General features: G+C 49.0%; 1 protein-coding gene across 6 annotated transcripts in view; it reads right to left on the reverse strand.

The window, feature by feature from the left end:
* Positions 1 to 20548, reverse strand: part of megf11 (multiple EGF-like-domains 11) — a 514753-nt gene that overhangs the window by 190424 nt on the left and 303781 nt on the right. The window lies entirely within an intron of this gene.

Raw genomic sequence — 20548 nt, forward strand, 5'->3', positions numbered from 1 at the left:
AAAAAAATAATAATAATAAAATAACTTAAAAGTTTTAACCTGAAACAGTGTTTATTAGCCTACTTTACTTACTTAACAACACAGGACCCAGGACATCGATGCTACTAAGGGGTAAGTAGGTAAAATTCTTTGGTGAAGGTATGGGTTATACCGGGGGATAACTTGAAAATATAGTTTGACCTGAATAGCACCCACCGAAGCCTGCATCGGAGTCGGGGAGTGAGAATCCCTGTTCACCATTTAGAATGTCGACCCTTTTTTGGTATAGGGGGAATTCTAAGAATAGTGGTGAGTTTTAACTTCAAAGGTTACTAAATTAAACTATGCTGTCTCTAACTACAGAACTCTCAAATACGCAACTGATCTCTCTTATGCCTAAACACATTCTACCCCGAATCCCAGAAGTCATGGTTCCCTCTTATCATTAACTTGTTAACTCTATCCAGTCAATATACATATCATTTTTTTAAAATAAATTTAGATTACCCAATTATTTTTTCCAATTAAGGGGCAATTTAGCGTGGCCAATCCACCTACCCTGCACATCTTTTGGGATGTGGGGGCGAAACCCACGCAGACACGGGGAGAATGTGCAAACTACTCACGGACAGTGACCCAGAGCCGGGATCGAACCTGGGTCCTCAGCACTGTAGGCAACAATGCTAACCACTGTGCCACCGTGCTGCCCGTCTATATACATATCATGTCATGCATAATGAGCCTCAGGCAGTTGGCCTCCGCCACCTGTCTGGGGAACTTGTACTCCACGGGTCCTAGGGGAAGATCAATTATGGTTTCCCCGTGGTCCTTATCGGGGTTATGACAGCGCGTCAACTAAAGTTATCAATTTGCCAAGGCAGCATTGAAATAGGTCATCTGCTTGCATTTTCTCAATGAAAAATAATTAAGTTAAATAATCTTTATTGTCACAAGTAGGCTTACATTAACACTGCAATGAAGTAACTGTGAAAAACCCCTAGTCACCACATTCCGGCGCCTGCTCGGGTACACAGAGGGAGAATTCATAATTCTCAGCTGGTACGGGAATTGAACCCGCGCTGCTGGCCTTGTTCTGCATCACAAGCCAGCTGTCTAGCCCACTGAGCTAAACCAGCCTGGGGTTCGATACATGAAAGACACGCGAGCGAGCCTCGACTCATTGACGAGATGCTGCTGGTCTCCGTTTTTATTGCTGCCAATAAAGAACATCTGAAAATGATCGTGATGCCCATGGAACAAACACCGCCCAGAGTCCCTGAAATCTCCTGCAGCCTTTTGATCTCTTCCAAATGGTGAGGCTCCCCTGACCCACCTGAGAGTGATAAATGGCTGAGTGAGTACTATCCACAGTCACGAGGTCAATGCTCGAGATGTTTGCCCCTATCAAAGTGAATTAATTGAGTTTTATGTAAATGTGTATGATGAGAGCAGGCCAGCTGAAAATTTCAAATCAAAGCTGGCTAGATTATTGTTAAGATACAGAACCATGGTAAGTGGTAGGAGTTCAGACACAAATCAGCCATGATATGATTGAATGGCAGAATAGATTTGGAGGAGTTGTGGCTTCAAACCTCAAACTGGTGCCACAATAAAACTGTCCAACGCACGACTGCTTCTCGTCACACGAAAGAACATTGGGAAACCAGCCAACCACAGCACCAAGAACACTCATCATCTGACCAAGGTGAACAGTTAGCAGGTCAAAAGGTTACACGCTTCTTCTTACTCCACAAGTGCTGCTTGACCAGCTGAGTATTAGTTTAGAATTAGTTTGTTGACAATGCAATTCTTCATCAATGATTTGTGTGGAATCTGCTTTCCTGTTCAATATTTAAATGATCGAAGCTAAAGTCCTTTGTGAACAGCAAAATGAAATAGTGCTGAGTTGGCAATTTTCTTCAGTTAAAAATGAACACTTGGGGGGCGATTCTCTGAGCCCCGCGCCGGGCTGGAGAATCGGCGCAACCGTGCCACGACGTCCCGACGCCGGCCCGGATGGGCCGAGCGGCCGCGGTGATATGACAGAGTCCCGCCGGCGCCGTTCATCCCTGGTCGCTGCCGGCCGGAACTCTGCGGGAACGGTCGGGGGGAGGCCTATGGGGGGGGAGGCGGGGCCTCCTTCACAGGGGGGTCGCTCCGATGGGGTCTGGCCCGCGATCGGGGCCCACCGATCAGCGGGCATGCCTATCCCCCCGGGCCCCCGGGCAGCCGGCCCCGAAACACCGACCCCATGTTGGGTCGGGGCCGGCGGGCATAAGAAGTCCCCCGCGCATGCGCAGGTTGGCACGGCGCCCGTTTGGTGCCGTGTAAGGAGGCTGAAGTGGTGTGAACAGCTCCAGCACCGTGCTGGCCCCCTGATCGGAGCCCAGAATCCATCATACCCGGGCCCAGTTCACGCCGTCGTGAAACACGACGGTGTTCACGACGGCGCAAACTCTTGGGCTCAATATCGGAGAATCGACCCCTTGAGGTATTTTATTCTGTAATATTCGTAAACCTCTATTAGGGATGATTAGATTTGTAATTTCAATAAGTGTGTGTATTGGTGAAATGTATACGGTATTCAGCATGCATCTTATTTTAGAATTACGGTTAGATAAATGAGGAAATAGCTGTTTGAGCATCAGTCCTCCCAGGGCAGAGTTTGAGCAATTGCAATGATTTAGACTTGAAAATGCTTTGTTTTATTAAGGCGCGCTTACTTAAGGTAGGACGCAATCTTCCCAAAAGGGAACAAAGTCCCCGAGCAAGTGCGTTTAGCCGTGTGTTTCCCGGCGACTCGCAGTGCCATGAAACACGTGGCTATTCAACGCGACTCACGTTGAATAAGGGACCTGAACAGGGAACGTGTGACCAAGGCCACATAGAGCCTTGCTTTTTACAATGGGGAGCTCCGCTCACAGGAACGCCCCATTGTAGCGAGAGATTGGGACAACACCCGCTCTCCGAGGCCCCAAAAAGAATCCCCGACCTCCGGGTGGCACTGCCACTGTACCCAGGTGGCACCGGCTGTGCCAGGGCACCATCCTTCCCAAAAGGCATGCAATAGGGTGCCTCCAATCCCCTGGGAGACCCCCACGAGTGCCGTTCCGTCCAGGTCCCCGTTCGTGGGGATCAGTGCTGAACGGCACTCGCCCGAGGACCCAAAGCCTCAGTTACCTCGGGAATCCGCACGTTACAGTGAGGCTCACTCCCTCGCCCATTGTGAGCGTGATTCACATCGCAACGCCTTGCGAGACTGCGTTGAATCTCGCGAGATGTTGCGAGCCAGGTAGATCCCGGGGACAGGTCTCCCGGTTTTCACCCCCCACGCTGCACCGTGGCGAGTTGCTTTTCCGGCGCAGCGTGGCCACTGGATCGTGCCCGAGGGTCTGAATCGGCAGCTCCTGTTTTACCGTAATCTAAACTGTGTTCTCTCTTTGCAGCCCAGTCTGCATTCACGCTCTCACAAAACTTTGCAGCCTGGTACAGATTGATGTGCGCAGCATCCTGTTTTCAGACACAACTGAGGTTTAAGGTCCCACTATGGTGGCAGAGAAGTGGCTGGTAATGCACTGCCTACCAAACTGGGTGAGGGGAAAATATTTGTCTTTTATTCAGATGTAAAACTGGCACCAGGTCCTTTGCATTCTCAATAAGAAACTAGACACCTGTTTGAGGTTCCATCTCCTGCACTGGTTTGCGATGAGGCAGTCAGCACAATTGGGCTCTAGGGAACCAGGTCTAGGTTCATATCTGAATGTGGAACCTACATAAACGGAACTCATCACCCCCAATCCTCCCGAGACTGAGCTCCACTTCCAGTCTCAATACTCGGCATTTCCCTGGCTTCCCCCACCCCCAGCCCAGTATTCACCCTCCCTACCCCCAACCCCAACATTTCACTCCACCCCCCCGACTTCTCCGACTCGCAGATCCAATGCCCATTCTCCCTCAATCTTAGCCCTGACCTACCCCACTCCCTACCCTCACATCTGAGTTCCTACCCTGACCCCACCATTCCCTACTCCACACTCCTCCAACCTAACTCGAGCAAAGCCACAGACTATGTATTGGCAAAGACGTTTAGCATTGCGATCAGCTTTCATGCTGATTGGGCCCTAATGAAGATGAAGTGGTCATACAGGAGGAAAAGTGATCAGAATAGTAATCGATTGGATTTGAATCTTGACTGAAGCAGTTAGTTAGTCCATTGAACCTTACAGTCAATTGTTCAATATGCAATTTACCTCATTATGATAAACATGGAGCAGGTAAGTAGGAACAACTTATGTCATAATAGAATTTTTAAACATTCTTTCATGAATTGTGGATGTCACTGGCGATGGCAGCATTTATTGCCCATGCCTAATTGTCATAGTTTGGGGTTATAGTTTGAGGATAAAGGATAAAACTTTTACGGCTGAGGTGAGGAGAAATGTCTCCACCCAGAGAGCGGGGAATCTGTGGAATTCACTCCCACAGAAAGTAGTTGAAGTTAAAACGTTGTGTAATTTCAAGAAGGAATTAGATACAGCTCTTGGGATGAAAGGGATCAAGGGATCTGGGGGAAGGCGGGATCAGGGTATTGAACTTGATGATCAGCCATGATCAGAATGAATGGTGGAACAGGCTCGATGGGCCTCCTCCTGCTTTTATTTTGTATGTTTCTTGATAAGGTGGTGTTGAGCTGCCTTCTTGAACCGCTGTAGTCCATGTGGTGTAGATACAGCCACTGTGCTGTTAGGGAGGGAGTTCCATGATTTTGACGCAGAGACAGTGAAGGAACGGCGATTTATTTCCAGGTCAGGTTGGCGTGTGGCTTGGAGGGAAATTACAGGCGGTGGTGTTCCCTGGTGTCTGCTGCCTTTATCCTTCTTGGCGGTCATGGGCGCAGGTTAGGAAGGTGCGGTCAATGGGGCCTTGGGGATTAGTGCAGTGCAGCTTGTAGATGGTAAACGCTGCAGTCACTGTGAAATGGTGGTGGAGGGAGTGGATGTTGAAGGTGGTGGACGGGGAGCCAATCAAGCGGGGCTGCTTTGTCCTGGATGGTGTTGAGCTTCTTGAGTGTTGTTGGAGCTGCACTCATCCAGGCAAGTGGAGAGTATTCCAATACACTCCTGACTTGTGCCTTGTACATTGTGGACAGGCTCTCAGTTCTCAGGAGGTGGAGTTACTCCAGGCAGAATTCCCTTAACTGTTCTTGTAGCCATTGTATTTTTTAGCTGGTTCAGTTTAGTATCTGGTCAATGGTAACCCCCAGGATGTTGATTGTGGGGGATTCAGCGATGGTAATGCCATTGAATGTCAAGGGATGATGGTTAGATCCTCTCTTGTAGGAGATGGTCATTGCCTGGCACTTGTGTGGCGTGAATGTAACTTGCCACTTGCCAGCCCCAAGCCTGGATATTGTCCAGGTCTTGCTGCATTTGGACACGGACTGCTTCAATATCTGAGGAATCGTGAATGGTGCTGAACGTTGTGCAGTCATCCGCAAACACCCCCACTTCTGGCTTTATGATGGAGATACTTGGTCCTAAGACATGACACTGAGGAATTCCTGCAGTAATGCCCTGGGACTGAGATGATTGACCTCCAACCACCACAACCATCTACCTTAATGCTGGGAATAACTGCGTAAAGCGGAGAGTTTCCCCTCTGATTCCTATTGACTCCAGTTTAGCTGGGGCTCATTGATGTCATACTCTGCTGCCTTGGGGCGGCAAGGTGGCACAGTGGTTAGCACTGCTGCCTCACAGCTTCACGGACCCGGGTTCTACTCCGGCCTCGGGTGACTGTCTGGGTGGAATTTTCACTTCCTCCCACTGTCTGTGTGGGTTTCCTCCGGGTGCTCCGGTTTCCTCCCACAGTCCAAAGATGTGCAGGTTGGGCGGACTGGCCGTGCTAAATTGCCCCTTAGTATCCAAAAGGTTGGGGAGGTTACTGGGATGGGTTGGATGCGTGGGCTCAAGTAGGGTGCTCTTTCCAAGGGCTGGTGCAGACTCAATGGGCCAAAGGGCCTCCTTCTGCATTGTATGGATTCTATGATTGTCAAGGGCAGTCACTCTCACCTCAGATTTGGAGTTCAGCTCTCTTACCAGTGATTGAATGATGGCTGGAGTGAGGTCAGGAGCTGAGTGACCCTGGCAGGAGCCAAACTGAGCGTCAGTGTGCAGGTTATTGCTGAGTAAGTGCCACTCGACTGTCGATGACTCCATTACTTTGCTAATGATTGAGAATAGACTGATGAGCCGGTAATTGGCCGGGTTGGATCTGTCCTGCTTTTCGTTGGACAAGACACACCTGGGCAATTTCCAATATTGCTGCTTGGATGCCAGTGTTGTAGCCGTACTGGAACAGCTTGGCTAGGGAGCAGCAAGTTCTGGAGCACAAGTCTTCAGTACTGTTACCAGAATGTTGCCAGGGCCTTTGCAGTTTCAAATGTTCCTGCACCTTGGGCGTAGCTCTGGAAGCCTAATCATTGACATTTCACCCTGATAACTATTCACTGTTTCTGCTCAGAGAAAGTGTGTATTTTGACTGGATGGTGTAAATCAGCAGACTGACCTTTAACCATTAGCTAAGCGAGTTTAAATGCAGCTCAGAATAAGAGTTCCTCCATTCTCTCACTCCCTACTCATTGACTTGAGCCTCGGTCAGTCTCAATCAGTCCCTATTGAGTATCAGTAAAAACTACCAAATTCCAGACAACAATTTAGAAGTTTCAGACAAAGCTCAATGTACAGAAAGGACTCATTTTCAGCGGGGGACAGTTCTATCTTTCTTACAAATTGTTTTACGACAAAATTGATGTTTGATTGGATTCCAAAAATTGAACTTTTTTCTCAACTTCATAGAATTGTCACCTTCACTTTCTCAGAAGCAAAGAGAACTCACATTTCTAAATTAAGAAAAGAGAAATAACCCCAGACAACACCTGAACATTGCAACTGTCTAAAGGTTATGACAGAAAGTTCATTAAAAGTTTGGCTTCTTTTGTTGCCTGACAATGGTACCAGTTGCTTCAAGTCTAATAAAAACTCCTATTGGACCAATTCCCACAACGTAATTTCAGCTCCCCAACTGTATCAATCTTGTAACGTTGTTCTGTGCCAATCAGAAGTACGAGTAGAAAATAAACCATTGAAAACAAAGCATTGATATCAATAATTTTCAGAGGCTCACGGTATAATTTTGATTAAAAATTGCAGTGCCTTGCACTCATGGATGGCACGTTCCAGTTGGCCATTTGTATTTACTGATGAATGAAGAGATAGTACAGCTAAGTAGAAGGTTAAGCAGAATATTATTCACCAACCTGAGGGGTACTTGTAATTGAGGAGATGTTTTTTTTCCTGTTTGCCCTGAAGTGAAACATTTTTTTAATATAAAGTTACTCTCACAAGATTAAAGACTGTCCAAAATATAGAATAAATCCCCTCGAGGTCATTTTCCCACCAAGCCTTTTCTTTTTGGAACGGGTGGGATATAACCTCTGGTTAACAAAACTCCTGCTCAGTCACACGATACGTTGGGGGCTCTCTCTGACATATGCCTTCATGTTCCCCAGCCCAACCGCTTTAATTATTTATTTATTTCTTCTGAAAAGTCAAAGAGAAGCTTCTGGTATGTTTGTATTGGAGAATCGAGGCTCCTCTCCTACTCGTTCCCCTGTCTCGTGGAGTCTCACACCCGCAGCAGAACCTTGTTGAACTTATTGTTGCAATGATTTAATTGATGTGTAAAGGCCAAAAGTTCTTCTGTTTGCTAAATCTGTCAATAAAATAGATTTGTGAAAATGGTCGAAGAGGAAGATAAGGAGCTAATGAACTATTCATGAGTGGGTTGCTCTGGGAGGAATGCTCCTATTCAAAAACAGGTGAGGAACATTTATAAAAGGGAAGATCTAGTTTGCTTATCAGGCCTTTCTAAAAGGCCAATCATGAGAAATTAATTGGGAGTTCCATTGGGGTTGTAAAAGAGGGTCAATATTCAGTTATACATTAACCAAGGCTTTTGTGCTTTGGAGTGATATCAAAATAGGAAATGATAGCGTTAAGATAGCCAATTACGTGCAATCATTCTGAAAAGAAAAATGTAATTAAATAGAAAATAGTTTGTATAATTAATAATAGTTTGTATAAGTAAAACATCTTCATTTTATTCTCTACCCTGGTGATTGAAGGCACTTTTAAAATGTGAAAAATCTCTAAAGGATAATTAAAGTGTAATTTGAAAATCCTCACTTTCTGGTTGATATTGATGGGAGGCAGGTAAGAGATGATGATGTAGTTTATATGATTCATCTATCATAGGAATAGTTCCGCAAATTGCATTAATCAAAACCTGTCACTCCCAAGCTCAGAAATATGTGAAAACATGAAACTTAAGGGCCAATAATGCAACGTTCCTGATTTCGCAGATTCAGTATTGTTCTTAAATTGGCTCAATGTGATGTCAATGTTAAACCAGGAAAATGCTGTGGTAAGCAATTTCCTGCTGGGATGTCAAACATTGGCCCATATTGACATTTTTCCTTTCTTTAATTTTCATTCCGATTGAGTCAAAAGATTGTTTTGCCATTATTGAGTTTAGCTTCAATATTGATCGTCCATTAGTATACTTTCACTCAGTAACTTACAATTTCTGGACCTGTGCTAATGTCTGGCCCGGGCGATGGGATGGGAATACTGCGTTTAATGACGAACCATCAACGGTAAAATTAATTTATAATTATTCCAACCCACCTCACACTGTTAATGCATGTGTTTAAAAAAAAACTACCCATAAATCATTCGTGAACTGCCGCCTTGCCACACAAAGACCACAGGAATGGTTAGTGTGGGAAGTGGAAGAGTTGTATAGGATAGATTGTGCCCCTGGAGGGGGGGGGGGGGGGGGGGGGGGCTCACTGTCTCTGGGCGACTCCAATATCGGGCAACTTGGCCTGGCTCAAAACTAGAAGAAGTTAGGCCTGGGTTGAGAGGAGGGAAAGATCGGTGTCGTCATAGCCACAGTTATTTTTCTGGGACTTCATCTCCCCCCAGGCCAAAAATAAACCTGCTGGGCTCCTCGCTGACTGGATCGCTAGCTGATGCAATTAACTTTCAACATGTTGCAGTGAGCAGAATGAGCAAACACATTAAACGCGGACATTGAATATACAAATGGAACGTGTTGCTGTGAAGAAGGAATCAAATAGAGGTTGAAATTGAGGTGAGGCAACAATCTGGGCAGGAATTCTCCAGCCCCGGGGGATTCTCTTTTCCCGCTGGCACCCCACCTCCGTCCATAGGTTTTCCCAGCAGTCCGCTGGGAAATCCCGTTGGGGTGGCTTCAATGGGAAATCCCGTTGACAAGCAGCTCGAAGAGAGAATCCCGCCGCCAGTGAACGGCGGGGCGCTGAGAGACACGCGGCTGGCAGACCGGAGAATCCCGCCACGATCTCCCAATGCCCACCCTCCAAAATCACAAAGAGAAGGGGGTGAAAAGTGGCTGCTCGGTTAACAGCGGGGTGAGTGAGAGACACTGTAGTGATATACAGGAAGGAGGGAAAGGCTGAGAGATGGTTAAAGCATACAGAGGTAGGGAAAGGAGTGAGTGAGAGGATCTTTGGAAGTAACAGGATGGTAAGAAGGTACGGGTGCATTTTGGAAATGATACCTTCAGTGATGTAATGAGAGTTGGGGTGTAGAGGAAAAAAGGTGAAGGATGGGTGAAAGGGATGGAAAGAAAACAGTTGAGGGTTTTATACCTCCCAGGTAGCTTTGTTTACCATGAGCAAGGCCATGAAAGATCTTTCTAGAGGTTCTTGGGACGTGAGCTTCACGAGCACAGCCAGCATTTATTGACCATTGTTAACTCTTCTCGGAAAGATGATTGTGAACCACCTTCTTTGGCCTTTGTAGTCTATCTGGTGGAGGTGAACCCACAATATTTTGAGGAAGGGGTTTCCAGGATTTTGACCCAGCAACTGTAAACGATTGATGACATCGTTCCACGTCACAATGTGTGACAAGGAGAGAACAAGGAGGTGGTATTCCCATGCCTCTGACACCCTGCTCCTTTTAGATTGGAGAGGTTGTGGATTGGAAGGTCCAGTTTGAAGGAACCCTGGCAAGCAGTGAAATGCAGTGTGTGCTGGTGCTGGAGGGGGGTGAATGATTCAGTGAGTGGGCAACAAGATGGCAGATTGAGTACAATGTGAGTTAATGTGAAGGTGTGCACTTTGGGCACAAGAACAGAAAAGATTAATATTTTTTAAAGGTGCGAAGCTTGTAAACATTGATGTTGATGAGTGCACTCGCTGAAGGAATGCAGGAAGTTAGCCGACAGGTACAGCAGGGAATTAGGAAGACAAATAGGCTTTATACTCCAAACCCCTCCAATATTAAATACTGACTGCAATTATATTGGGTTTTGGTGAACCACATTTGGAATATCGTGAGCAGTTTTCTGGTACGGCCCCCCCCCCCCCCCCCCCCCCCCGATAGCGGGATTCTCCGTCCCAGCGGTCGGCCAATGGGGTTTTCATCGAGGGTAGCGCCCCCCCCCCGCTGTCCCGCCAGCGGATGACACTAAGATGAGTGGTAAAGCGAAAAGTGCAGAGGATACTGGAAGTCTGCAGAGGGATTTGGATAGGTTAAGTGAATGGGCTAGGGTCTGGCAGATGGAATACAATGTTGACAAATGTGAGGTTATCCATTTTGGTAGGAATAACAGCAAACGGGATTATTATTTAAACGATAAAATATTAAAGCATGCCGCTGTGCAGAGAGACTTGGGTGTGCTAGGGCATGAGTCACAGAAGGTTGGTTTACAAGTGCAACAGGTGATTAAGAAGGCAAATGGAATTTTGTCCTTCATTACTAGAGGGATGGAGTTTAAGACTAGGGAGGTTATGTTGCAATTGTATAAGGTGTTAGTGAGGCCACACCTGGAGTATTGTGTTCAGTTTTGGTCTCCTTACTTGAGAAAGGACGTACTGGCGCTGGAGGGTGTGCAGAGGAGATTCACTAGGTTAATCCCAGAGTTGAAGGGATTGGATTACGAGGAGAGGTTGAGTAGACTGGGACTGTACTCGTTGGAATTTAGAAGGATGAGGGGGGATCTTATAGAAACATTTAAAATTATGAAGGGAATAGATAGGATAGATGCGGGCAGGTTGTTTCCACTGGCGATAGGCTTCAGATGGTTTCACAGGTCGACGCAACATCGAGGGCCGAAGGGCCCGTACTGCGCTGTAGTGTTCTATATTCTATGTTCTATGTTCATCGTCTCCGGCAACTCCCCCTTCTCCAATGCTTCATTAAACGCCCCCAACAGATGTGGTGCCAGGTCCGCCGCAAATTCCTTATAAAATTCTGCCGGGTACCCATCCGGCCCAGGGGCCTTCCCCGACTACATACCCCTGATACTATCCAGCACCTCCCTCAGCCCCAGGGGCTCCTCCAACGCCTGCGTCTTTGCTTCCTCCACCTGGGGAAATTCCAGCTCGTCCAGAAACCACCCCATGTCCCCCTCCTCTCCTCCTGGGTCTGCCTCATAAAGTCCCTGGTAATACTCTCTAAATGCCTCATTTATCTTCCCTGGCTCTGACACCACATCCTCAGCCCCAGTCCGGATCTTCAGTATTTCCCTGGACGCAGCCTGTCTCCACAGCTGGAGCCCCAGCATGCGGCTCGCCTTCTCCCCATACTCGTATTGCACCCCTCTTGCCCTACGCAGTTGCTGTACTGCCCTCCCCATTCTCATCCTCTCAAATTGCCCCTCCAACTTTTTCCTCCTCGCCAATCCCTCCACGGTGGGCACCCTTGAATATTCCCTGTCCACCTCCACTATCTTGCTCACTAGACGGTCATGTTCCGCCCTCCTTTCCTTATTCGCATGAAACGTAAATGAGAATTTCTGCCCGGACCACTGCCTTCAGTGCTTCCCAAAAAATGCCCGCCGACACCCCCCCATTCTGATTGAACTCCACATAATCCCTGATCACAAACCGCACCTTATCACAACAACCTCCATCCGCCAACAACCCGAGTCAAACCTCCACCCCTGGCCTCTGCTCTCGTCCCGTACTGAACCGAATATCCAGCCAGTGGGGTGCATGGTCCGAGATAACTATCCCCACAAACTCTGCCCCCTCCACCCCAACCAAAAATCCCCCGACCACTACAAAGTAATCAATCCTCGAATACACCTTATAGACGTGTGAAAAGAAGGAATACTCCCTTCCCCCTGGGTTCTGAAAGTGCCATGGATCCACCATACCCATCCTCTCCATAAACCCCCCCCCCGAGCTCCCTCCCCATTCGTACCCTACCCATCGACCTGGGGCTCGATCTATCCACCCTCGGCTCCAGGACACAGTTACAATCTCCTCCCATGATCAACTGGTACGTGGCCAAATCCGGGATTGCTGCCAGCAACCCCCTCATAAAACCCACATCATCCCAATTTGGGGCATAGACATTTACCAACACTACCGGTGCCCCTTCCAATACCCCACTCACAGTCACATATATCCCACCCGGATCCCTCACCTCCTTCGCACTCACGAGTCCCATTTTTTTGCTCAGTAAAATCGCCACACCCCTGTCTTGTTATGCTCTTGACATCGCATAAGCTGCTTCCTTGATGTACACTCTGACAAAGGAAGGTTCAGACGTGGAGATAACTGCAACACGTTTATTAAACTATTAACAATTCTCCTACTTGGATTCGACTGGGCAGCATGGTAGCATGGTGGTTAGCATAAATGCTTCACAGCTGCAGGGTCCCAGGTTCGATTCCCGGCTGGGTCACTGTCTGTGTGGAGTCTGCACGTCCTCCCTGTGTGTGCGTGGGTTCCCTCCGGGTGCTCCGGTTTCCTCCCACAGTCCAAAGATGTGCGGGTTAGGTGGATTGGCCATGCTAAATTGCCCGTAGTGTCCTAAAAAAGTAAGGTTAAGGGGGGGTTGTTGGGTTACGGGTATAGAGGGGATACGTGGGTTTGAGTAGGGTGATCATGGCTCGGCACAACATTGAGGGCCGAAGGGCCTGTTCTGTGCTGTACTGTTCTATGACTCTACTGTTAATCCTTCTATAGCTACTCAGACTGACGAACCAGTCTGCTACAATCCACGAGGTGGGTGTGATGTTCAATCAACCCTGTGTCTGTACTCACTGAGTGTCTCCACTGGAAAGAGGAAAATCTTGTGTGCTGTGTCCTTTATATATGGGTTGGTGTAATGCCCCCTTGTGGTAGTGTCACCTCTGTGTGTATCATGAATGCCCATTGGTCGTGTCCTATCTTACTGACCTATTGGTTGAATGTCTGTGTGTCATGTCTCTGGTGCTCCCTCTAGTGTCTATCTAGCCTATTCACCACAACCCCTCGATTTCAAATCTAGCTCCAAGTGAAAAACCTGTTCGACCCACGCCTTCCTTACCCTAACCTGGCCCTTCACACGGAGGTGTGTCTCCTGCAGAAAGACAGCCCCGCTTTCAAGCTCCTGAGGTGCACGAACATCCGCAACCTTTTAACCGGCCCATTCAGTCCCCGGACGTTCCACGTTACCAACCTTACCGGAGGCTTGCGCCTCCAATCCCCTCTACCGTCCGTCATCTTCCCCACTTAACTCCTGCCCCTTTAATTCTACTCTGTACCTACCCCCATCCCAGAGGGCCCATTTCTTCGCCCTTGAACATGTCATTTCTCACCCCCTGCCGCGTCGCAGAAACCCCCCCCGCCCCGATTTCCCCCTTCCCCTTCTTCCCCCCCACTTCCCCTTCCCCCCCTCCCCCCGGCCACCCCTCTTGGCCTTCACCCCCACCACCTCACTTCTGTTCACCAGCATAACCTGCCAGCGTGGCTGCCCCTGCCCAAAGGTACATCTCCTAATGACCCCCCCCCAGCTCCTCAGCTCAAAGAAGGCGGCCTCCTGCTGGCCTTACCCTCCCCCACCCAAACAAGGGCTTCGCCTGAACTCCAGGTAGCCTTCTCCAAAAGCAAATAAACAGATGTTAAACACAAACAGTCCCGTAAAACAGGTGGGGGGGAAGGGAACATCCATCCCCACATAAACTATTCACCCCTACAACTCCTTACAATCTCAACATTGAACGGAACCCCCCCCCCAACAAAAGGCCAAAATCCCCCATTCCCGACACCCACTTCAAACATGCTCCCGACCATTACATAGTGCCAGCACCCCGGTTCCCAAGCATTGTCCACCCAGTTCTCACCCAGTTTATGCTCCTTAATGAAGTCTTCGGCCGCTTCTGGGGCCTTGGAATAATGCTCCCGGCCTCCGAACGTCACCCATAATTTCGCCGGGTAGAGCACCCCAAACCTGATCTGCCGCCGGTACAGCACCGCCTTGGCCTTGTTGAAACCTGCCCGCCGTTTCGCCAACTCGGCTCCAATGTCCTGATAAATCCGGACGTTATTTCCCTCCCAGTCACAGCTACGCTTCTCCCTGGCCCACCGTAGAATTTTCTCTTTCTCCATAAATTTATGGAGTCTCACGATCACCGCCCGTGGCGGCTCCCCAGCTCCAGGATTTTGCCTCAGTGACCTATGCGCTCGGCCCACTTCAGGTGTCTTATCCAGCACCCCTTCTGCCACCAGCCCCGCCAGCATCCTCGAGACGTACCTCGTGGCACTCACACCTTCCACTCCTTCAGGCACGCCCACTATTCGCAGGCTCTGCCTTCTCGAGGTATTCTCCTGCTCCTCCACCTTTGCCCTCAGCATTTACAAGGGTCTCCTAGGAGCCCCACCTCCGCCTCCAGAGCCACCACACGATCGCTGTGGTCCGAGATCACTCCTTCAATCTCCCGAATCTGTGACCCCTGCACCTCCAAACACCTCTCCATCTGCCCCAAAGTAGTCTTCAGGGGTGCCACAGCTTCTGCAATGGCCTTTGCATGATCCTCAAGCATTTCTTTCCTCTGTTTATGGAATTCCTCCTTGATAAAAGTCATCAGTACCTGTATCTGGGGCCTTCCAGCTTGCCCCTCCCCCGCCTGCATGCTGGAAGAGACTGTCTGTGAAGCACAAGCCTGTTTCAACTTTCCAGCCAAACCTCTCACTGTTTTCTGCCGGGTCCGGTGATCAGAAGACAGACCATTCCAGGGGTAAACTACTCCTCTAACAGTCACCTACACCTTTTCATCAAAATTCCACCCGGATCAGGGGAAAAAGAGCCCTTTTCTGTGACTTTGAACAGGAACAGCCCTTTATGTGACCAATCACTCCATGGTCACAACCGGAGGTCTGTTAAAAATGCTTATAATGTAAAATCCACAAGTTGTACATATTTTATGCGATTGTAAAATGTAACTAGCTTACCCCGGTGTACAGGCCAAAATAAACCGCAAGTAAAAGCAGCTAATTATTATAATTCAGCTCAGTTAATCACTCAATGAGAATGAAAAGAAGCAAAAATAGAAAACATTCAACAGAAACATATTTTGCACAATTGCGATTGCACTGGCAAATTGCCCTGCTGGGATTTGGTGATATTTGGGGCTGGATTAACTATATTTGTTCTGCTGAGCATTAAAAACAGAATAAATCAGTGAATGTTTTCTGCTTGATCAGGTTTCTCTATTGAAATTTTAAGCTTGGATCAGGAATTTTATACAAGGGCGGTGAGTAAGAGGTTGGCCGTCCACCGGAATTCTTTCCTTTGCGTTTGTATTTAATCGCCTGACTATAGTGAAAGGTTACACGATTTATACGCTAATATTGTTGGGAAAAGAAACATGTCGCCGAAGCTTTTAGTCTTGCACTCATCAGGACTCAAGCAACAATGCCAGCTTTTAAACCATCACTGCAGGAGAAAAGGGTGCTGATGGTTTGGTAAATCGACTGATTGGCCGAGCCATTGCCAGGGAGAGAGCAACGGGACTCTATAGGTCCCCTAAAGTTCCTAGGTAATTCAAAAAAGGCACAAAGCTTGATCATATTCGCTTTGTTTGCAGAGAATGGGTCCCTGTGTCCCAATGTATGCAGCTTCTAGCAAGCCTCAATGAGCCACGTTGCCAGCTCCATTAATTCTCTTTGTGTAGCTATCAGCGCACTCAGGATTATTCAGCAAGTGCTGCCCAATCACGGAACTGAATCTAATAGTGAACTTTGGGCTTTGAAAGCGTGAGCTGATTGAAGTATGGTCTGTACTCTCTGCTTATTAAGAACAACCGAAGGAACAAGCTGTATGATTCGATCAGCCAATCATTGGGGACCTACGACCTATTGTACGTATCTGGTATTGCACCCGCACCAAAATATATATGCAGTGTTGCTAAATTGTGTGTGAGCGAGAACCTGGGATTGGGACAGAGGTGTCAAGTGGCAGTGAGGTGGGGAGCGGGCTACAGGAAAGATAAGTGGCTGAATCCACATGGTGAATAACACTGGATGGAACTCGAGGGAGCAAAACGGAAGCTGACTCCGGCAGATCGTGCGGTGAGTACACCGGGAATTGTAGTTCAATCAAAGTAGCCGATTGTAATATTTCCCTGAGGGCCTGGTTTCGACTCCACAGTAATAATTACTGCCTTGGAGAAGGGGCCAGTTCTTGACCCCAATCACTCATGCCGTGACCCCCATTGAGGGTCATGACCCACAGTTTCGGAACTCCTGCCCAAGTTGTTATTTGATTTTCCCAGATCCGGTCTAAAATGATTCTCCCGAGTGTCACTTCTGTTCCTTTCCTTTCTGAAGCACATAACTTAAACCCTACAACTATCCTTCAGGGTGAAAGTATTTTCCTCGAGAACCTCCCTCTTATCCAAGCTAGGTGACTCTTCCAGTCTGCTTTCAATTCCTCACAAATGTTGTCCTTTCAGTCCAAGCACAAGTTTCCACCTGTATTATTGTGCAGTGCACCATGGACACTCTCGACATCTCCCTGCTCCCTCACTCCTGGATTCCGGCAGACTACTTACATCTCCCTTGACTCTGGAGACCAACTAACCAGACGTGGAACATAGATGCTGCTGCCATTGTCTCCAACCTTACAGCTTCTTCCCAACAAACATCCAGGCCTCCCTTTAATCTTTAAACATATGTCACCCAGACCCGTTGTCAGGTAGGTCATATGACCCCCTTTATTTTACCCTAAATTAAAGACAATCCCAAAAAACTTACTTTTGTAACAATTAATAATAATAATCACTTATTGTCACAAATAGGCTTCCATGAAGTTACTGTGAAAAGCCCCTAGTCACTACATTCTGGCACCTATTTGGGGAGGCTGGTACGGGAATTGAACCCACACTGCTGGCCTTGTTCTGCATTACAAGCTGTTTAGCCCACTGTGCTCAAGCAAATGATGGTGGTTGAGGGATAAATATTGGCCAGAGCACCAAGCAGAACTCCCCAACACTCTTCAAAGTAGTGGCCATGGGATTGTTAACATCACCAGAAACAGAAGATGGAAACTCGAATCAAAGTTTCATCCAACAGTCAGTGCAGTATTCCCTCAGCACTGCACCGCAGACAGTGCAGTATTCCCTCAGCACTGCACCGCAGTCAGTGCAGTATTCCCTCAGCACTGCACCGCAGACAGTGCAGTATTCCCTCAGCATTGCACCGCAGTCAGTGCAGTATTCCCTCAGCACTGCACCGCAGTCAGTGCAGTATTCCCTCAGCACTGCACCGCAGTCAGTGCAGCATTCCCGCAGCAATGCACCGCAGTCAGTGCAGTATTCCCTCAGCACTGCACCGCAGTCAGTGCAGTATTCCCTCAGCACTGCACAGCAGTCAGTGCAGTATTCCCTCAGCACTGCACCGCAGTCAGTGCAGTATTCCCTCAGCACTGCACCGCAGTCAGTGCAGTATTCCCTCAGCACTGCACCGCAGTCAGTGCAGTATTCCCTCAGCACTGCACCGCAGTCAGTGCAGTATTCCCTCAGCACTGCACCGCAGTCAGTGCAGTATTCCCTCAGCACTGCACCGCAGTCAGTGCAGTATTCCCTCAGCACTGCACCGCAGTCAGTGCAGTATTCCCTCAGCACTGCACCGCAGTCAGTGCAGCATTCCCGCAGCAATGCACCGCAGTCAGTGCAGTATTCCCTCAGCACTGCACCGCAGTCAGTGCAGCATTCCCGCAGCAATGCACCGCAGTCAGTGCAGTATTCCTTCAGCACTGCACCGCAGTCAGTGCAGTATTCCCTCAGCACTGCACAGCAGACAGTGCAGTATTCCCTCAGCACAGCACCGCAGTCAGTGCAGCATTCCCGCAGCAATGCACCGCAGTCAGTGCAGTATTCCTTCAGCACTGCACCGCAGTCAGTGCAGTATTCCCTCAGCACTGCACCGCAGTCAGTGCAGTATTCCTTCAGCACTGCACCGCAGTCAGTGCAGTATTCCCTCAGCACTGCACCGCAGTCAGTGCAGCATTCCCGCAGCAATGCACCGCAGACAGTGCAGTATTCCCTCAGCAATGCACCGCAGTCAGTGCAGTATTCCCTCAGCACTGCACCGCAGTCAGTGCAGTATTCCCTCAGCACTGCACCGCAGTCAGTGCAGTATTCCCTCAGCACTGCTCCGCAGTCAGTGCAGTATTCCCTCAGCACTGCACCGCAGACAGTGCAGTATTCCCTCAGCACTGCACCGCAGACAGTGCAGTATTCCCTCAGCACTGCACTGCAGACAGTGCAGTATTCCCGCAGCAATGCACTGCAGACAGTGCAGTATTCCCTCAGCACTGCTCCGCAGACAGTGCAGTATTCCCTCAGCAATGCACCACAGTCAGTGCAGTATTCCCTCAGCACTGCACAGCAGTCAGTGCAGTATTCCATCAGCACCGCACCGCAGACAGTGCAGTATTCCCTCAGCAATTCACCGCAGTCAGTGCAGTATTCCCTCAGCACTGCACCGCAGTCAGTGCAGTATTCCCTCAGCACTGCACCGCAGTCAGTGCAGTATTCCCTCAGCACTGCACCGCAGTCAGTGCAGTATTCCCTCAGCAATGCACCACAGTCAGTGCAGTATTCCCTCAGCACTGCACCGCAGTCAGTGCAGTATTCCCTCAGCACTGCACCGCAGTCAGTGCAGTATTCCCTCAGCAATGCACCACAGTCAGTGCAGTATTCCCTCAGCACTGCACCGCAGTCAGTGCAGTATTCCCTCAGCAATGCACCACAGTCAGTGCAGTATTCCCTCAGCACTGCACCGCAGTCAGTGCAGTATTCCCTCAGCACTGCACCGCAGTCAGTGCAGTATTCCCTCAGCATTGCACCGCAGTCAGTGCAGTATTCCCTCAGCACTGCACCGCAGTCAGTGCAGTATTCCCTCAGCACTGCACCGCAGACAGTGCAGTATTCCCTCAGCACTGCACTGCAGACAGTGCAGTATTCCCTCAGCACTGCACCGCAGTCAGTGCAGTATTCCCTCAGCACTGCACCGCAGTCAGTGCAGTATTCCCTCAGCACTGCACCGCAGTCAGTGCAGTATTTCCTCAGCACTGCACCGCAGTCAGTGCAGTATTCCCTCAGCAATGCACCGCAGTCAGTGCAGTATTCCCTCAGCACTGCACCGCAGTCAGTGCAGTATTCCCTCAGCAATGCACCGCAGACAGTGCAGTATTCCCTCAGCACTGCACCGCAGACAGTGCAGTATTCCCTCAGCACTGCACCGCAGACAGTGCAGTATTCCCTCAGCACTGCACCGCAGTCAGTGCAGTATTCCCTCAGCACTGCTCCGCAGTCAGTGCAGTATTCCCTCAGCACTGCACCGCAGTCAGTGCAGTATTCCCTCAGCAATGCACCGCAGTCAGTGCAGTATTCCCTCAGCACTGCACCGCAGTCAGTGCAGTATTCCCTCAGCACTGCACCGCAGTCAGTGCAGTATTCCCTCAGCACTGCACCGCAGTCAGTGCAGTATTCCCTCAGCACTGCACCGCAGTCAGTGCAGTATTCCCTCAGCAATGCACCGCAGTCAGTGCAGTATTCCCTCAGCACTGCACCGCAGTCAGTGCAGTATTCCCTCAGCACCGCAGTCAGTGCAGTATTCCCTCAGCACCGCAGTCAGTGCAGTATTCCCTCAGCACTGCACCGCAGTCAGTGCAGTATTCCCTCAGCACTGCACTGCAGACAATGCTGTATTCCCTCAGCTAATAGACTCCTAATTCTTACAAATGACCAAAGTCAGGCTAACCGGCCTATAATTTCCCATCTCCTGCCTCCATCCCTTCTTAAACAGCGGTGTTACATTAGCCACTTTCCAGTCCTCCCTTTTGGGAGAATCACGCCCCATGTTATACCTTTCATAGTCCATCGAGATGGCCCTGTAATTGAATTCTCATTCTCCAGCTCCGGTAAATGTGCACCCCAGAGAAACACACGGATGGGGGACTCTGGAATCCCGCCCAACGTATCTCATAAATCAAGGGAAATGATGTAAGAATTGGAAGAGAACCAGTACTTTAATAATAATAATAATAATGTTTATTAGTGTCACAAGTAGGCTGACATTAACACTGCAATGAAGTTACTGTGAAAAGCCCCTAGTCACCACATACCGGCGCCTGTTCGGGTACACTGAGGGAGAATTCAGAATCTCCAATTCACCTAACAG

Source organism: Scyliorhinus canicula, chromosome 12 (assembly GCF_902713615.1).
Source record: "Scyliorhinus canicula chromosome 12, sScyCan1.1, whole genome shotgun sequence".
Classification (NCBI taxonomy): Eukaryota; Metazoa; Chordata; class Chondrichthyes; order Carcharhiniformes; family Scyliorhinidae; genus Scyliorhinus; species Scyliorhinus canicula.